This window comes from Adiantum capillus-veneris, chromosome 25 (assembly GCF_014529385.1).
Source record: "Adiantum capillus-veneris isolate H3 chromosome 25, ASM1452938v2, whole genome shotgun sequence".
Classification (NCBI taxonomy): Eukaryota; Viridiplantae; Streptophyta; class Polypodiopsida; order Polypodiales; family Pteridaceae; genus Adiantum; species Adiantum capillus-veneris.
In genome coordinates, this window is record NC_140955.1 from 137476533 (window position 1) to 137494194 (window position 17662).

The 17662-nt window shown below is 40.8% G+C and overlaps 1 pseudogene; it reads left to right on the forward strand.

The window, feature by feature from the left end:
- Nucleotides 1–1832: 1832 nt before the first annotated feature.
- Nucleotides 1833–2323, forward strand: LOC147425724 (uncharacterized; annotated as a pseudogene).
- The last annotated feature ends 15339 nt before the right edge of the window (nucleotides 2324–17662 follow it).

Here is a 17662-nt window from a genome sequence, read left to right on the forward strand (position 1 = left end):
GATAACTATCGTGCAAGGTGAATGGTTCTTATTTCTTCCCCAATGCAAGGGTTGACATTACATTGGATTATTGAAAAAGCAGCAGCCTAATTGTAGATTAAATATCAAACCTACTTGTACATTTTATCCCGCCATCCTTCCAAGAAAAATTTCCATTAATCCTCACACCAGTTATTGTAGAAGTCATTACCTAATATCATCAAGGCCAAGCATTCACCCATAAGTTTTTGCCTAGGTTTTTAAAAATATATCAGAAGAACCTAATTCTCAATTAGCCATTGATCCATTTATGTTAGTTCAAAAACCATTTAATCAACTGTCAGAATAGACAATCAACTGTCCAATATAAATAGTGATTTAGCATATTCAAAAGGGCGAGAGATTTTTGACACCATTAAAACACGGCATTAGGATACCTTGCAAAAGAGAAAGTTAGTTAAAAAGAACCTAAGTAATAATTGGTTTTTTCACAATGTCCATGCAGACAGACTTGATTACTAGTGAAAAGGAACACCAACCCTCACTCCTAGTTTAAGGAAGAAATTCATGCAATCATCAGGCATGCCATTAATCAAAGTGAAATATGTCAGGTAATTAGGCCAAAAACTTGAGAAGCTGTAGGGTGGAAGCATGAGTGGGTGGACAGAATAGCTGTGTCCGGGACATCACTTTTAGGAGAGTGAGGAAGCTAGTAATTCTCGTCCTTTGAAACATTAAAATCTATTTTTTGGGACTGCTATTTTTTAAAATGTGGTCAGACTCACGAAGTACAATTTCATTATGGCAAGTGAATTTTTTGAACGTGGTGACGTAACGACCATCCCGCACTCTGTAGCGTTTGTGTTCTCGCAGCTATGGAACATTGCTCTCTCTCTCTCTCTCTCTCTCTCTCTCTCTCTCTCTCTCTCTCTCTCTCTCTCTCTCTACAGCTCTGTGTATTGCTCTCTCTCTCTCTCTCTCTCTCTCTCTCTCTCTCTCTCTCTCTCTCTCTCTCTCTCTCTCTCTCTCTCTCTCTCTCTCTTTCTCTCTCTCTCCATCTTTGTGTATTGCTCTCTCACTCTCTCCAAGCGTCTTTCTTCTATTTTGTAGGTGAGTAGAACTCATGGTGGATCTTGCATCTTTGGAAGGGGAGGATAAGGAGCTGGTGCCTTGCCATTATATTTGTTTCTCTCCCTCTCTTTTTAACTGTTGTGCTTTGGGTAGGTTTGTTTTAAATACACTTGTTATGTTTAAGGTGGGAGTGAGGGCAGAATTCAAGGAGATATGTACATATGGTCACTCACACGATCTGTAGTCTCTAATTTATTCACAATTGTTGCCTTGTATTGTAAAATCTAGGGAGGTATGTACATATGGTTAGTCACACAATCGGTGGTTATTATCTACATGACCAAGGATATTATCACTGTCTTTAATTTATCTACGGTTGTTACATTGTATTGTATTGCTAGGAAGGAGGCACTCAATGTAGATAGTAAGCGTAGAACACCACATGGTGGTCTAGAGCAGCATTCATGACATCAACACAATGAAATGACACAAATAGCTGTAGAAGTGAGAATCCTTTAGATGTCAGTTTCTCTGTTCGGGGTTCCCATTCCCTGCATTCCCCGTGATGATTTGATCCTGGCAATACCTGCTGTTTATGTCATGATAGCTCATTATTTCATCCGAACATTTTCCTACTTGCTTTTGCATCACTTTTTTACGTGAATCTCAAGATGCCTTGGTGGGTTGTTGCCCTGAAGTCTCTTTTTGATTATGATTGCACTATCTAAAGCTCCTTGTAGCTTAGCTGATGATTGTAAATAAGTCACTGTGTTATGTTTTTTATGGTTGGTTCATTCCAGGACTTCAAGCAGGCAATGGTGATCAGGGAATATGAAGCTTTTCGCAAGAGAGAACAAAGAGCCCGATTGAAGAGAAGAGCAGATGTAGGTTTGGTTGTTGAAAGAGAAGGGAATGAAGCAACCGAAGGAATAGAAGACTTAACAAAGGCACAAGACTGTGCAAAAATCATCGAGAATGAAAAAAGAGCAAAGATAGCGAAAGGGATGGCACGATATGTACTTCAAAGCACAAGTGGAATGGACATGGAAACCAAGAAAGACATCTTCAATCGGATGATTCAGCACCCTACACTGAAAGATATCCAGAATGACAAAGCATCAACACCTTGTTTTGCAGATATACTGATAGGAAATATTCGGAACACACTTCAAGACTTGAAGAGGCCACAAACTGAAGATGAGATGTTCCTCAAGAGGTCTACCATGATGATGCTTCTGAACTCAAAAAACCCAAAGCAGGCACAAGGCCTTAATGTTAATGTTGTCTCCAAGCTACTTTTATTCATAGAAGGAACTTGTATGGAGCCAAGAATCGGCTACTCCAACAAACTAAGAAGACCTTTTTGTCCTTTGCCACATGTCATTGGAGTCTTCAAAAAAGTCGCATACCTGAAGAGGTAAAGGAGCTAATAGTCAACTTTTAGATGCTTGAGACTCGTGTATCCCCCAACAAAAAAGACATATGTCGAAAGAGAATTGGTCGAAAGGAGTATATCAAACATCCCATCCATTTATTGGAAGTATCACAGGTTTAGAGGAAAGTGTATGCCATGTAGTGGCTTTTTGTATTTGTTAGATACTCTTGCCGAGTAGAAGCTTTTTGACTGCACAGCTATTTGAATTATTTACATAACTATTGCCAAGGTTTAGCTGCTAATTATTGACCATTATCTATCTGTTTTGCTGCCAATTATGTGTTTCATGGCCTTTCGTTATAGTTATTCTTTGGCAATGGCTAGTTAATAGTTGTCAAATTTTGGCTGGTAGCTATCCGTGTTTTACAAATAACTCTTGCCACACTAATAGCTATCAAATGCAGTTTACTTCATAGCCACCCACTAGCTATTTCTACCATCTTATAACTAGTCAAATACATGTCGTAGTTGTTCACTATATTGGCCAGTTGATAGCCGTCAAATTTTGACCGGTAGTTATGTGTTGTTACATAACTTCTGCTAGGCTATCTGATTGGTATTGATATTGATAGCCAATAATAACTATTTTTGTAATTACCTACTTGTTGATAGTGATAGATACTAATAACTGTTATGTTATTAGCAGTTGTGTAATAGCTATTGATCAGGTATTTGCCTTAGGTGAAACTATTTTATAGCTAGTGATTTCTGTAAAATATCTCTTGATAGCTCTTTGATAGCAATTGAAAGTTGTTCATGGCTTGTGATTGCTATTTCATAGCCAAAATTTTCTTTTTAATAGGTAATCAATATATATTTTATAGCTAGTCAATGACATTCTATAGCTAGTGATGACTATTGATAGCTAATAATCAAGTATTTTCTTTAGGATGAGGTATTTCATAGCTAGTTAGAGCTATTTGATAGCTATTCATGGCTAGTGATTCCTATTTCATAGCTAGTGTTTGCTATTTGAAAGATATTTTATATGTAGTAATTGCTATTTGATAGCTATCGATAGCTATTCATAGCTAGCAATTGCTATTTTATAGCCATTTATTGGTAATTGATAGCTAGATAATAGATATTTCATAGCCAATGATTGCCATTTTATAGCTAGTGATCGTTATCAATAGCTAATAATCAAGTATTTTCTTTAGCTAAAGCTATTCCATAGCTAGTGATTGCTGTTTGATAGCTATTGATAGATGTTCATAGCTAGCGCTTCTTGTTTCATAGCTATTGATAGCTATTTGATAGATATCTCATAGCTAGTGTTTGCTGCTGTTTCATAGACAAAGCTATACCATAGCTAGTGATTGCTACACGATAGCTACTAGAACAACTCTTTGATAACTATAATAGCTAATGATAGCTATTTCATAGCTAGTGTTTACTATTTGATAGCTATTTTATAGATAGTAATTGCTGTGAGATAGCTATTGATGTTCATAACTACTATTTGATAGCTATTAATAGCTCTTTGGTAACTGCTATTTGATAGATTTTCCCACCTAGTGGTCGTTTCATAGCTATTGACTGCTATTGGAAGCTATTCATAGATAGTGCTTGTTTTATAGTTATTGATAGATTTTTGATAGGTATCTCATAGCTGGTGTTTGCTATTTTAGCCAAGGCTACTTTATCGCTAGTGATTGCTACTCGATCGATAGCTAATAATAGCTCCTTGATAACTATAATAGCTTTTCATAGCTAGTGATTTCTATTTCATAGCTATTGTTTTAATGATTGCTATGTGGTTTCTACTGGTAGCTCTTTGATAGCTATTGACAGATCTTTAATAGTTGTTTATAGCTGGTGATAACTACCTCTCAACTATTGATAGCGGTTCTTAGATATTTCATAGCTAGTTAAAGCTATAGATTTTGATAACTACCATTTGATAGCTATTGGTAGCTCTCTAATAGCTATTGATAGTAATAGCTATTGATAGTGAATGATCAGGTGTTTGCTTTAGGTGAAAGGTAATTTATAGTTAGTGATTGTATACGGAAGCTACTAGTAGCTGTTTGATAGCTTCTGATAGCTATTTATAGCTAGTGATTTCTACTTTATGGGTATTTGATAGATAATGATAGATTTTTTCTATAGATATTTATAGCTAGTGATTTTTATTTCATAGCTTTTGATAGCTATTAATAGCTACAGCTTACTATTGATAGCTATTGATGGCTAATGGGTAGCTTTGACACATGATTTCTTCGTCATTCAAGCTTTCTTGTTGTGGAATGCAGGCTGAGCTCTACCAACATTTCAAGGATGCCAATCCGGATGTACCAATCTAGCTTCGTGCTTTTGAATCAGAGAAGCCCTACTTTGTGCAAAAGCTAAAGGATAGGCTGACATATTGTTGTATTTACCATGTGAAAATTTCATATTTGAAGGAGGCTGTGAATCATATACATAGTCAAGCATTTGGAATGCATGGTGGGTTGTACAAATGTGCATGCACTGTGTGCAATGATTCATCACTTGCAAGAACATGTGTTGCTACAAAATACATTGTGAAGAGCATTTCAAAGCTTATAGATTCTCTATTGTGTCCCAAACAAGCTGGCTCTACCTACCATGGTCTAAAATGCCACATGGGTCAATGTACAAAATGTGGGGAAGAGAAATTTGTATGATGTCCACTGGAGCTGCTAAAGGATGCAAGAACCATCAAAGTCCAAGTATTTAAGGATGTGGAAATAGGCAAATGTGAAGGTGGAAAGAAGAAGAAAAGAAAGGAACTTATATGCGAGGAGATGATCACTGCTGATTTGCTACAGGTATTCAAAAAAGATCTCCAATTTTTCATCAAACATGACTTTGTGTATCGATGGTAGGCTGAGCAATTCAAAGCATACATCACACATTTTCCTGAAGATGTTGTTGTATCTGTGGTGGATTTTGTTGAGAATTATTCATTCAAGGAGCAGAATGAGATCCAATCGATGCATTGGTATTCCATTCAGGTCACCATTTTTGTACACATTACCTACTATCGTGTTGGACCTGAGATAAAAAAGACTTTGCACTTGTTCATTTTTTATGATAAAAATCACGACACTTTGTTTGTCCAACTCTGCTTTATGCTACATTGGCAATGGATAAAAGATAGAGGCTTGGATGTTAGCCAGCACTGGGTTTGGTCAGATGGGGCACCAATCGCAGTTCAAGGCAAAAAGGCCTTTCTATTTTGTTGGTAGATATGTTGCTTTGACAGGGAAAGTGATGGTGTGGAACTTCTTTGGAAGTGGCCACGGGAAAGGATAACATGATGGGGTAGGAGAAGTTGTGAAAAGGGCACTTACACACGAGCAACTGAAGAGAAATGGAGCTACGCTCAAATGTGCAGCTGATGTTGTGCAATTTTTTCACCAGCATTTGTCCGATCAGTCCATTGCTCACTACCCTTCCAAGCATAGGCAGGTAGAGCGTGTGTTTTGGGAGGTCAAGCTTGGAGAAGTGTCCCGAGAGAACATATGTGATTGTGAAGCTCTCCCTAATGCACGCTTCATACATTCTATTTGGGGCTACTCAAAACAAGATGGCTCCTCCATCGCACATAGGCAGCTATCTTGCTATTGTAGTGCATGCATGCACAACAAGTGGAAGAATTGTAGCAACAAAACACACGTGTTTAGTTGGAGTTTCCACAAAATTGCTCAAGGTGATGGTGGAAATAGTGATGACGAATCTGAGGAGCCTATCTATGAAGGGCACTATGAAGAATTGAGTGATGCGATTTAGGTAGGTGACAACTTTGCTGTCAATGCCAAGGAGGGGAACGAAGAAGGTGTCCACTTTTACTTGATCAAGTGCACAAGCACATTGGATAATCTCAAAACACACGACGTCGACAGTTGGGGCAGTGTGTTTGAAGCAGGTTCGCACATCTTGAAAGGCCTCTATTATAATCAGGTCGATGATTATTGTTACAAGCTTTTGGGCAGAAACACGGTCTTCATGTACTCCCATCTTGTCAGGTGTATAAAAATCCCACTGACAGTAGTCCAAGGTGCTAGGGGATTGTATACAACAACATGCCATGGGAGATGTAATTTTAATCGTTTGGTTTTTATATGAGCAAACAAATCTTGTCATTCTACTCATATGGTCTACATGCGTTGCTAGTCAGTTATGCAAGGTTAACAGGTACAATTTTTTACCATTCGCTGCCAAATCTACAAGTAATTTGCCTATTTCTATCAATACAACTCTCATGGCACCAAAACATGGAAATTGAGCAAATCCTAAACAGATGATGTTTATGTACTCGAACTTAAGACCGAAACTTAATAAGCTTCGCACGAAAGTAAACAGTGCAATGTTGCATAAAGCCAGATTTTGTATAATGTACTCAACATAAGAGTGGAACTTAATAACCTTCTTAGGAAAAAAACAGTACATAGTCGCTTTGAGCGATGAATTATATTACAGATTTTTGCAATGAGAAAGAACCATCAAAAAGTATGGTGTTACAAATAGGATGACCAGAGGGGATTCTCTAAATCTGCATAGAAGCTACATCCACTAGCTATTACAAAAATCAAGTTGTCCAAACATCAAAGGCAATCCACCAATGTGCCCAAGCGTGTCTGTCCACGCCGTTTATGAGAAACCGTATCCCACACCACCTTGTAGGCCTCCTTTTGCTTTGGGCAATCCCCCACCTTGTCATATGCCTCCCGCTGAATCTCCTCGGAGGTCTTCTTTTCGATTTTTCCCCATCTAATACTATGGCAGCACTCTAGGCTTCTCTGTCCATTCAACTCTATAAGATCCTTAACAATCAAGTCCTCTTCACTACCCCAGGTGCCAAACACATCTCCTCCTCCGATAACAAATTGCGTTCTATCCCCTACCTTCAGGTGCTTGTACAGCCATGGGGCAAGCTTATGTGTAAGGAATGGCCTTCGAGTTGTATCGTTAGGCGATCCAAACGCTGGCACAATGCAGCAATTGCCAGAAAAATTACATATGCACTTGTACAAAATGTCATCAACCAGTAGCGTATTGTGTGGACCAAACTGACCATTCCACCTGTTTCAGAAATCATTGAGGTGCTTGAAGAAAATGGGTTTTTTGCCCTTGATTTTGTGATTATGAAGCACATCATAGGAAGTCTGTGCAATGAACCCTGCTACAAGTCCTCGTAAACACTTTACAACATTGTGTTCCATGACTGAGCTCCAAATGAAGACATTGAAATGAGTTGCTGCCCATAATAAGAATTGCCTTGCATGTTAAGTATGGAGCCTGATTTACCCTTGTAATTTTCTGTGGTAAAAGCGCACATTTGTAAGGCCCCCATTATGAGGAGAAGCCATCGTGCATGAAGGAAAATCACTCACCGGAAACCAAAATTTTCACGGACAAGAATCAGGGGCAACTTTACTCCGCCCCTGAGACTTTTTTTTTCGCCGGAATATTATGGCCGGACGGCGGTCGGAAAGTGGTCGGAAAACAACCGGTCGGTTGGCCGGTGGCCGGTAGTCAATGGCCAATGGCCGGTGGTCGGAAGTCAATGGCCAGTGGCCGGTGGCCGAATTCAATGGCCGGTGGCCGAATTCAGAAGCGGACTTGTCTTCTCAAGGGCGGCCACACATGGGCGGATTGGAGGGTCCGATTTGGACTTATTCGCACAAGGACGGCTACACATGGCTGTCTCTCATAAGAGAGGGCAGCCCTTTTGGCCTATAAAAGGAGGCCATTTCTACACACATTTCATAGTGTGAAGTTGATGCAACAAGGTGAGTGTGAGGTGGTGAGAGTGAAGCAAGGCGGGAGCTCCATTAAGGGCATAATCCCTTTGTAAACTACTTCTTGTTTTGAAGTACCAAAGCCATTGAGTGGCTGCTTTCCCGTGGACGTAGCCCACATTGGGTGAACCACGTATATCGTGTGTACTCTCTCTTTCTCTCTCTCTACACTATAATCTCGTGTATATAAATTTGTCTCTCTCCATTAAGTAATCTACTCAATTATCTATTTAGCTACGTCTTATTTCCTAACAACTGGTATAAGAGCAAGGTTTGCTCGTAGCTAAATTATCTCAAGGAAAGGATTCCTTGAATTGAGTGGGAGTTATGGCGGAGGAGGGGAAGCTCAAGATTGAGAAGTTCAACGGCAAAAACTACCAACATTGGAAGATGCAGATTGAAGACTATCTCTACCAGAAGGACCTCTATTTGCCACTAGGCGGTCTTGCGAAGAAGCCCGCAACAATGGCAGATGAAGCATGGATTGTCCTTGATCGAAAGGCACTGGGAACAATCCGGTTAAGCTTGGCGTCAACGGTGGCCTTCAATGTTTCGGAGATGAAGACCACGGAGGACTTGATGAAGTCACTTGACGACTTCTACGAGAAACCATCGGCATCCAATAAGGTATTTCTTATGAAGCGCTTGTTCAATCTAAAGATGGCAGAGAATGGTTCAGTTGCAGAACACCTAAATGACTTTAACACAAACATAAGTCAACTTCGATCAGTGAAAATCAATTTCGATGACGAAGTGCGAGCTCTCCTTATACTATCATCTCTACCGGATAGTTGGGACAGCCTTGTGATGGCTGTAAGTAATTCTATCTCTGGCACAAATACTCTTAAGTTTGATGATGTTGTGGGTGTTCTTCTAAGCGAGGAAATGCGAAGGAGAAGCACAGGAGAATCATCAAGTGCTGCACTATCAGTGGAAACAAGAGGAAGGCCTAAGGAGAGGTTCAAAAACCAAAAGGGTCGTGATCGCTCAAGACGGAGCAAATCACGAACAAAGTCAGTTCTTGAATGTTGGAACTGCGGCAAGAAGGGCCACGTCAAGAAGGATTGTTGGTCCAAGAAGAAGAAGGAGACAGAGTCTCAAGACAACAAGCCAACATCGGAGGCCAATGTGGCAGGTAAAGTAGAGCAAGATGCTCTAATTCTCTCATTAGACAATGTGTCTAATTCCTGGATAGTAGATTCCGGGGCTTCATTCCATGCGACACCACACAAGCAACATTTCCAAGACTACACCAAAGGTAATTTTGGGTATGTATACTTGGGAGATGATGAAGCTTGTGATATTGTCGGCAAAGGTACAGTTTCTATCAAAACTGCTAACGGAAATGAATGGAAGCTTAAAGATGTTAGGCATGTTCCTTCTCTTCGCAAAAATTTGATCTCTACAGGACAATTGGACGATGAAGGTCACAACATTGCATTCGAAAACAAACGGTGGAAGATCTCAAAGGGATCTTTGGTGGTTGCCAAGGGTGAAAAAGTCAGTACACTTTACTTGTGTGCTGTTAGCACGCAACCTTCAGCTTGTGCAGCAACTACAGAAGTTGACAGTGCGGTGTGGCACTACCGACTTGGGCATATGAGTGCCAAAGGAATGCAAATCCTTCAAACAAAGAAGCTTCTACCAGGTTTGAAAGAAGTGGACTTAGAGTTCTGTGAAGATTGTGTTTATGGTAAACAAAAGAGGGTAAAATTTCAAAAATCAAGAAATGAAAGAAAAAATAAAAAACTTGAGTTGGTTCATTCTGATGTTTGGGGTCCTGCAAGTACACCATCACTTGGTGGCTCATTGTACTATGTAACATTCATAGACGATGCGACTAGAAAAACATGGGTTTATGTCATGAAGAATAAATCCGATGTATTTTCCATATTTCAAAGGTGGAAAGCCTTTGTGGAGAATGAAACAGGTACCAAGGTTAAATGCCTCAGATCCGACAATGGAGGTGAATATTGCAGCCAAGCTTTTGAAAGCTTTTGTGCTAGCAATGGAATTCGGAGGCAAAGGACAACCCCAAGGACACCTCAACAAAATGGGATTTCGGAAAGGATGAACAGGACAATTATGGAACGAGCACGAAGCATGCGGCTACATGCAGGCCTACTGCTTGAACTTTGGGCGGAAGCTGTAAGTACGTCTGTGTACTTAATCAATCGGTCACCCTCAACGGCATTGGATGGGGGAGTTCCAGAAGAGGCATGGACAGGTAAACCGGTGAATTATGCATTTCTCAAAGTGTTTGGGTGTGAGGCTTTCATGCACATAGATAGAAGCCTAAGATCAAAGTTAGATGCAAAGTCCAAAAAGTGTTTCTTCATTGGCTATGGAGAAGGAGACTTTGGGTATCGCCTATGGAATCCTGAAGATGGTAAAATCTTAAGGAGTAGGGATGTAATTTTTAATGAACAAAATATGTACAAAGATTACTTGGAAAGAAAACAAACAAAAGAAACAGGTGATGAGTACATGGAGCTTGAGGACGGTGAAGACTCAAGGACTGCAAACGGTGACAATGTGCAACAACATCAACCAAATGAGGAGCCTCAACCTATTCCCCGAAGATCTACAAGAGCAAGTAGACCTCCAGAAAGGTTTGTTCCTTCCTTCAACCATCTCTTGATCTCAGATTCTGGAGAGCCGGAATCATATGAAGAAGCTATGCAACATGAATCCAAAGAAGAATGGACGAAGAGCATGCAAGTGGAGATGGACTCACTACATCAGAACCAAACATGGGAGTTGGTTGAGTTGCCTAAAGGTAAGCGGCACTTCAAAACAAATGGGTGTACAAGATAAAGGAAGAAGAAGGTGGGAAGAAAAGGTACAAATCTAGGCTTGTGGTAAAAGGTTTTTCTCAAAAGAAAGGTATTGACTTCAATGAAATATTTTCTCCTGTTGTAAAAATGAACTCAATTAGTCTTGTCTTAAGCCTTGTGGCTGCTCATGATCTAAATCTCGAGCAAATGGATGTAAATATGGCATTCCCTCACGGTGACTTAGAGGAGGAAATCTACATGCTTCAACCAAAGGGTTATGAAGTAAAAGGTAAGGAGAAAATGGTTTGCAGATTAAAGAAGAGCTTGTATGGTTTAAAGCAAGCATCAAGACAATGGTACTTGAAGTTTGATGGATGGATGTTGGATCATGGATTCACAAGATGCAACTCGGATCACTGCGTCTACACGAAGAATTTGGGAGATGGGAAATTCATCATCCTAATGTTGTATGTTGATGACATGTTGATTGCAAGTGCTAACATGCAGGACATCAAAGACCTAAAAGAGGAGCTGTCCAAATCTTTTTCAATGAAAGATTTAGGTGCTGCAAAGAGAATACTTGGTATGAAAATATCAAGGGACAGGACGAAGAAGACAATAAAGCTATCTCAAGAAGATTACATCAAGAAGGTACTAGAAAGGTTTGCAATGCAAAATGCAAAACCAGTTTCTACACCTTTGGCTGGTCATTTTAAACTAACGAAGGATATGTGTCCAAAGACACAAGAGGAGATAGCCTATATGTCTAAAGTTCCATATGCTGCAGCGGTAGGTTCTCTAATGTATGCTATGGTCTGGACAAGGCCAGACATTGCACATGCAGTGGGAGTTGTGAGTAGGTTCATGGACAACCCAGGTAAAGAGCATTGGCAAGCTGTGAAGTGGATACTTAGGTATCTAAAAGGGACAACAATAAATGCTTTGTATTTTGGAGGAACTGATATTTTTCTAGAAGGGTATGCTGCTGCAGATATGGCAGGTGACAAAGATACTCGAAGGAGCACTACTGGCTATGTGTTCACGGTTGGAGGCACAGCAGTAAGCTGGGCTTCAAAGCTGCAGAAAGTGGTTTCACTTTCTACCACGGAAGCAGAGTATGTAGCAATGACGGAGGCAAGCAAAGAAATTCTGTGGCTTCACAGATTCTTAGAAGAGCTTGGATTCAAACAAGACAATTGTGTCTTATACAGTGATAGCCAAAGCGCTATCCATCTTGCGAAGAACTCAGCCTTTCATTCAAGGACAAAGCACATTGAGGTGAGATATCACTTCATACGCACTCTTTTGGAAGAGGGACAACTAAAGCTAGGAAAGGTGCATACAAGTGAAAATCCTGCAGACATGTTTACAAAGGTGGTCAACAAGGAGAAGTTGAGCTTTTGCTCATCTTCAATCGGCATTCAAGGATAAAAAGCCAGAATGGAAAGCAGTCACAGGTTTGGTTTGGAGATCAGTCTCCAAGTGGGAGATTGTTAAGTATGGAGCCTGATTTACCCTTGTAATTTTCTGTGGTAAAAGCGCACATTTGTAAGGCCCCCATTATGAGGAGAAGCCATCGTGCGTGAAGGAAAATCACTCACCGGAAACCAAAATTTTCACGGACAAGAATCAGGGGCAACTTTAAAGGCCTCGGGGACGGAGGCCCCCGAGACTTTTTTTTTTCGCCGGAATATTCCTTTTCGCCGGAATATTATGGCCGGACGGCGGTCGGAAAGTGGTCGGAAAACAACCGGTCGGTTGGCCGGTGGCCGGTAGTCAATGGCCAATGGCCGGTGGTCGGAAGTCAATGGCCGGTGGCCGGTGGCCGGGGGTCGGAAGTCAATGGCCGGTGGCCGGTGGCCGAATTCAGAAGCGGACTTGTCTTCTCAAGGGCGGCCACACATGGGCGGATTGGAGGGTCCGATTTGGACTTATTCGCACAAGGGCGGCTACACATGGCTGTCTCTCATAAGAGAGGGCAGCCCTTTTGGCCTATAAAAGGAGGCCATTTCTACACACATTTCATAGTGTGAAGTTGATGCAACAAGGTGAGTGTGAGGTGGTGAGAGTGAAGCAAGGCGGGAGCTCCATTAAGGGTATAATCCCTTTGTAAACTACTTCTTGTTTTGAAGTACCAAAGCCATTGAGTGGCTGCTTTCCCATGGACGTAGCCCACATTGGGTGAACCACGTATATCGTGTGTACTCTCTCTTTCTCTCTCTCTACACTATAATCTCATGTATATAAATTTGTCTCTCTCCATTAAGTAATCTACTCAATTATCTATTTAGCTACGTCTTATTTCCTAACATTGCATCGGGCCGCACAAGGAAGTATATCCTTCTTGGTCTCTCCTCCATTATCTGGTCATATTGTAGATTCCATGTAGGGAAAAACATACCTTCTTCTAGATCCACTTTATGAATCAAAAGACCATTCATATCCAAAATAAGAGCTCGAGGATCATTCTACACACTTTCTGGGACAACATGATAATCCTCCTTAGCTAATGCAAGCATCCTGCTCGGATCGTTGCAATTTGGGAAAGCCGATGAACATGAGCTGGATGCATACACATGTGCCAACCTGATGTGGTACATCCGCTTGAGCACCACGTACCGTCTCCACCTTTTAAACGGGTGATCTATCACGAGCTTTTTTGGCCTTGACTTGGGCTTCGTTTCTGACGGTGGACATACTACTAGCATCAATATCAATTCCTTATGAATTACTGCATACACAAGACTGTCTACATAAGTTGACTAATTGCAAGGAAAAACAACAAAATATTTGCAAAAACAGCTTGGAATAGCATTCATATTATGTCCTTGAAATAGAAAAGTTTACAAAGATGCATCAGGGGACAATAGACCAGCACCATGATCTTGGCTCGTGCTATTAGGGTGATCAGCCAAAGGGCTTGCTTGATGAACTTGCTGTGGAGCAGGCACAGCGCCATCAACACTACCATCAATGCTCACACGATGAGCAGGGACTTCATTGTTTAGGCTTGCATCAGCAACTGTATCAGGAGCAAGCATGGTACCATCAATGCTCACACAATGAACAGGGAATTCACTGTTTAGGCTTGCATCAACAACTGTATCAGGAGTAGGGCCTTCAGCACCAACCATTGTTAGGTCAATTACGCGAGGTAGAGTAGGGTCTTCACCAGCATCCTTTGCATGCCTTTCTATTTCAACATCTGGGCAAGGGATTTCACCGCCACTCCTAACATCTAGAAGAGTTTTGTTGAACAAAGTTTTCTTCATCCTCTTGGATGGTGGCTTTGCTGACCCTTGCCTCTTTCTTTTAGCTTCTGCCAACATGTTCTCCAGAGTGTCTCCACAATCTTTATTGACAGGAGATTCTACATGTTGCTATGCCATCAGTAAGTGCTCCAAAAAGACAAAAAAACTCAACCATGTGTAAGTGGGCTGACACAAAACTTATTAAGGCATACCTTCCTGCATCAATGTATCGCTATTTGTTTCTTCATCATCAGCTCCATGTGCAATTACAGACATTCTTGTCAACCTCCTAAACATACTTTGCCCATGCTTGCCACCTCTTGCAAGCTTTCCCTGTTTTACCTTGTCCTCTATGTCTCCAACTGTTGCCTCTGGAACATCATCAGGTGTCTCAGAGATCCCTGGAGCTGCAATGGAATATGTGATTAAACTAGAAGTACCTTCAAAGCTACTTAATAGCTATCTAGAAGTTGGTTAGTAAAATAATATTAATTGGCTAATAGTTGTCATCCACCACCTAAAAATCTGTAATACTTTGCCAACAACATGTAGCCATACCATGGCTGGAGAGGTACACAACTTGAAACTTAGCAAGAAACTCTTGGACCTCACCTTTGCTTTGAAGACCATCTTTTGGACTTGTGGAGCAGCCCGCAACAACATCACAAGTAATACTTTTTCTGATTACTGGTGCTGTGAATTCTTGAAGGGGCTGCAAGAATACTTTGCCGGGGATTCTCCCCAACAATCAGAGCCGACTGTGAATCCTGCTGACTACATTGTATCTCCACCAGATGTCTTCATTGACTACATTGTATCTCCACCAAATGTCTTTGCTAGTGTGAACATACATGTGGTTGGAACACAATCAGCTGGTGTTACAAAAAGATACCAAGCAGCAATTAAAAAAGGAAGTCAACCTTTTGGAAACAAAGTCAAACTTTTCAACAAATTATTGGACAACTTTTGGTTGTTAACAACTAGAAATACTTGTTGCATAGTGAACAAGAAAATATTTACCACACACAGTCGAAAACTGTTAGGGAGCTGATTAACAAGCATCAAGTAGCATTTGCCTGCTACTAGCTCTCTAAACCTAGCAAATGGCTATCACCCACTAGCTGGTTAGAGCTATCTATTAGGCATCTATTAATAACTGGTAAAAAGCTTTTTGAGACGCAGTTATAGCCTATCTGCTTGCAAGATATTGAGCAGCAATTGGTTGTAAATAACTAGGCAATACTGGCCACATAGTCAATAAGAGTATATACCACACAATCAACAGCTAATGTGGAGCTATTTAACAAGCATAAAGTAGCTTTTACTAGCCAGTAGCTCTCTAAACCTAGCAGGTAGCTATCACCCACTAGCTATGAAAAACAATAGCTACCCAATAGTTGGTTAATACCTACACAATAGGTAGCTATCACCCACTAGCTATGAAAAACAATAGCTACCCAATAGCTAGTTAATACCTACACAATAGCACCTAATAGCTGGTTAAAATAGCTAAAAGCTCTCAAAACCTGGCAAATAGCTATTACCCACTAGCTGTGGAAGACAATAGCTTCTTAATAGCTGATGAGATAGCTACTTCCAGCTAATAGCTCTCAAAACATTCCAAATAGCTATTATCCAACCCAATAGCTATGGAAGACAATAGCTACCTGATAGCTGGTTTTAAGATGTCTGTCAAGTAGCTATTGATAGCTGGCCAGATAGCTACTAGAAGCTGATAGCTCTCTAAATCAGGCAAATAGATTTGACCTAATAGCTATGGCAAGCAATAGCTACCTAATAGTTGGTTATAAGCACTATCAAGCAGCTATTAATAACAGCTTCAGATGGCTACTTCCAGCTAATAGCTCTCCAAAATTGGCAAAAAGTTATAACCCACTAGCTGTGGAAGACAGTAGCTATGATCAATAGCTACTTCCAGCTAATAGCTCTCCAACCCTGCAAAATAGCTATCACCCACTAGCTGTGGAAAATAGCTATCATCTACTAGCTATGGAAGCCAATAGCTAACTCATAGCTGATTAAAAGCTCTGCCACACAAATATTAATAATAGGTCAAACAGGTACTGCCAGCTAATAGGCCATCACGCACTAGCTATGGCAGACGATAGCTACCTAATAGTTGATGAAAAGCTATCTGAGAAGCAACTTTAGCCAAGTTTGGGTCTATAATATCTACTTGCAAGCTATTAAACAACTATTTCTTGTTGCTAACTAGAAATAGTGGCCACATGGTGATTGAGTGTGTATATCTACACACTATCAATAGCTATTGTACAGCTACGAAAGTCAATAGCTACCTCATAGCTAGTCAAAAGCTTCGGGACCAGCAGATATGTAATAGCTAGTACCCTGCTATTAGAGAGCTATTAAATTCTAATAGCTAGTAATACTGGCCACTAGTGAATGAGAAAGTATTTACTCACTGTTGACCGCTGGGTCAACAACACAACATAACTCAAGTTTCGTACCAAAGTCTTATCTTTTGCGAGTTATGAAATGCTGCGGATTATGGCTATAAACGTCATTTCTATTGAGTAGTTATTCTAGTTTCAGAAGTCGGGGTGCAATGGCACTTCCAGATTGTAAATACAAAGCCATTTTTGGTTAAACCTAAGGTAGCCTTAGTATATAAGGTACCTAGGTCATTTTGTAAGGAGACTTTTCATAATCTAAACTTTAGCGCTGCCGTCTACTGTGTGTGAGAGAGAAAGAGAGTGAGCGTGAGCTTTATCCTCTCGCTACGCCTGGCTCGCTCGACACATTGGAGATCCGACTGCACCATTGCTGTAGGCTAGAGGAGAGCTACGTGACAACGCCAAGCATTCCTCACGAGACGAAGCGCACACGCCGACGCATCTACAAGCTATTTGTGGCCGTAAGTGTATCAAACGATGTCTGTTTTCTGCATGCTAGTAGTCTATAGAATCGTAGCGACATAAGCTACGCATAGGTACTCATAAATTTCAGTTTCGGGCTTTCAAAATTCTGCTCTGTCATCCTACGCGTTTTCTACAGATGGGTTTAGAATAAGGGTTTTGAGTGTAGAAGCTTAGGGACATGTGTATCCTAGTGAGGGGATGGTGTTCCTTAAGTTTCGTACGAATCTGGCATGATTAGGTGAGTTACCTTCCGTATGTGTGTATGTGGCTAGGTGGTGTAGTTGAGAGCAGTGAGGTTCTTGATTGTGGTTTAGTTGGTCTTCTAGAGTGTTGTATGTGTAGGATGGTCTCAGCTTGACAAGCTAAAGAGATTTCCTCCGTGTGCCTATCGTGTCATCTGTGTCCTCGATTGACATTATGTTGATCTAGGTAGTGTTTGCATGCACTTCATGGGTGTGTGAGTCGCTCCCGTCCAACATTG